Source organism: Leuresthes tenuis, unplaced genomic scaffold, assembly GCF_036924035.1.
Source record: "Leuresthes tenuis unplaced genomic scaffold, fLeuTen1.0.hap1 SCAF_16, whole genome shotgun sequence".
NCBI classification, from domain to species: domain Eukaryota; kingdom Metazoa; phylum Chordata; class Actinopteri; order Atheriniformes; family Atherinopsidae; genus Leuresthes; species Leuresthes tenuis.
The window spans coordinates 15698437-15701389 of record NW_027325370.1 but is presented as its reverse complement, the minus strand read 5'-3'; the positions used below and the strand labels follow the sequence as shown (position 1 = coordinate 15701389).

Here is a 2953-nt window from a genome sequence, read left to right as displayed (position 1 = left end):
GACATAAATCAGGTTGTAAGAATCTACCTTTTATTAACTATAAGGATGAAAAAGGCGTAGACAACAGCATAAATATGTGTTAATTAACATCCAGTACAGTGCAAAGGTCTTGAGTTACCTCTCATGTCTTTATTTTACCTCCAAAGATCCAAATCCTTGTGTAATCTTTTAATGTGCTCTTAAGGAGGAGCTCCTAATCTGGTCTTGTACATCAGTTTTCTGAGGAATGTGTTGTTTTTTTAAGCCACTTGATTCTGAATCCGCCAAAGACAGCATAGTCTGACAGACAATAATCATCAATAATGAATCAATAATAATCAGAAATGATCTCAATGGAAGGGTGGATATTAAAAGCCATGCTTAAGGAAGGGAAACAGGCAAAAAAGGCTGAGGTAAGTCAAATTACACAGTGGACTGAAAATTACTAGCAACATTACTTATGATGAATCCAAATTCGTAAGCTACAACATTGAGTGTCTGTTGGCATTCATAAAACACAGTGGATGCTTTGTCATGTTTTGGGGCTGCATTTCAGTCAAAGGTGTTGGGAAGCTTGTTAAACATGAGGATACGATGAAAGCAGAAAAGTACTTCATGACTGTGATCCCTCATGCAATTCCACCCTCATTTCCAGACATATTGCCGATGCAGTAAAAGCAGACATGGATAGGAAAAGACACAGTGGAACACAATCAGTGATGGTTGGGCCTCTCCGGACCTTGGACCTCAACATTACTGAGATGATCTGGGAAAGGCAGCCTTCATCAAAAGAAGAGCATCTGAATGTCCTACAAGAAGCTTAAGAGCTTTTCCTGAAACCTTCTGGAATAAATTACCCCAACACATGGCTGAGATGTTTCAGACTGCACTGACAAATAAAGGTGGTCATATGAAATACCAGTGGTGGGCCGTCAGGACCTGCAAGGCCTTCTCTGCTGGCCTAAAAAATATCTGAATCACAGACTGATGCTAAATAATTCCAAATTGTCTGTCCGCTTCCTTTCGTAGCTTTTCCCTTGGTTGATCTGATTCCAGACGTGTATTTTCATATTAAAGCATTTAACAAATCCCATTTCAGCCATCATCTGTTGTCAAGGTCAAAGAAATCTGCCTGGATGTCTTCACAATCGATTCTGTTCAATCTGTAGCATAAAATAAGTGTCAATGAAACTGTTGCTTCAACCAATCAGATTTTGAGTTGGCGACACCAAAGCCTTCTTGCAAGTGGAAGGTGACGTCAGCATATTCAAACTCTTTGATTGGATAGTCAGAAAGTGAACTAGCCAGAGCCAGAGCTATAGAGTATAGAGCAAGCGAACTGTATTTATAGCAAGCTGCACGAGCAAAAATTTAGTCGTGTTGATTTTATGGCAGTTTTGTCAACCCACAATGGCTGAAGGAGGAGAAGAAATGGATTTAAAACAATAAAACTTATGAAACTTATGCCAGAAACACGACAGGGCAGGCTCGACTTTCAGCATTAGCTTCGATGGCGTTAGAAAATGACTTCTTGATGGAACTGCAACGCACGGATAACCTGTATGACAGGGAAATAAAGGAGGGTGAATTTTATGTACAAATAATCAGAATTTTTGGTGAGTAAAGTGTTGCTACTTTAATGAATAATATGAGGTTATTGATGTGTGTGGCAGCTGCAGTCGAAGGAGACTTGTACACCCCGGGTTTGTTCCGTCAGTAAATTAATTTATTCTGGCTACACGAGTTATCTATCTGCGATGCAACAGCTCTTTATATTGCATTTCTGCATAAAGATACGTTTTTTACAGCCATATGATCGTTGGTGGATTGATTTAGACGGAGCGCTACCGAAGGCCTAGGTGTGAAATGCACGGCCCGCCACGGCTAAATAGGGACTTTTGTTTTTGCTTTAAAAATTGAATTTCCACTTCCACAAAGATATGAGGGGTACCTCGAAACAAGCACTCTATAAACATATGGAGTTTTAGTAAGGTGTTGGGCCACTACATGCCTCGAAAATACCTTCAACATGACTGAGCCACGCCGTGAAGGTCAAAAGTTCAGTTTTTCTTTAATTTGACGCCCTGATCCACACACCAATATAAGGCCTCTGCTGCCACCACATGGCATTTAGTGTAACTACAACAAGTCAGCAAGCGCTTCCACGACCACACAACGGACATATCAATGCCAATTGTTACCTAGATATGTCCACCTAGATTTCCTTTCATGTATTTATTATTGTTCTTCGTAGTTTTTATTTTAAACATAGTCCACTATCCCTATACAACCGTCCCTTGTGCAATTTGACAGAAAGCAACGGTCCAGAAGAGACGCCAAACTTCACGACTAAAATATGTTGTCGTGCTGTCATAGTAATTATTCGCATGATATGAGTTTACAGATAGTGCTCAGTCTATTGTCTATACTAGCTAGTTTCTTGATATTCGTAATCTCGTCTAGACTGATGAACGATTAGAGGGGTTTCGCTTCACTTAACAGAAAATTCAAAGCGCACCATTGGGCTGTTAGAATGTTGGTCAATGTGTCCTCGATGAGCTAACGTCAAAAGGTTAATCTTACTGTTAAAATTACAGTTTTATCGCTTTATACTGTCTCCGTTAAGAAGTATATCCCAGTTTAGTACTGAGATCGTATAAAAAGCGATGCGGCTTTCCTGCGGTACCATCTGGTCCCATGGTGTAATGGTTAGCACTCTGGACTTTGAATCCAGCGATCCGAGTTCAAATCTCGGTGGGACCTCACCCTTTTTCACAGAAAACAAAAAGTTATGTATCACTTTTGAATATTCTTTGTCTATCCATTTGATTTAAATGCTCGTGTAATCTATAACCTTCAAAATAGTACCCACAAAACTATTGGACTGTTTGTTTTCACACGTTCTGGTTTTAAAATTACATTTCTTGAATTATGCCAGTATGGCAACAAAAAGTAATACATAAAACACTGCAGG

At 39.6% G+C, this 2953-nt stretch overlaps 1 non-coding gene across 1 annotated transcript; it reads left to right on the top strand.

Moving 5' to 3' along the window:
• Window positions 1-2670: 2670 nt before the first annotated feature.
• On the top strand, window positions 2671-2742 carry trnaq-uug (transfer RNA glutamine (anticodon UUG)). The gene has a single exon. It is a non-coding gene; the product is annotated as a tRNA-Gln (tRNA).
• The last annotated feature ends 211 nt before the right edge of the window (window positions 2743-2953 follow it).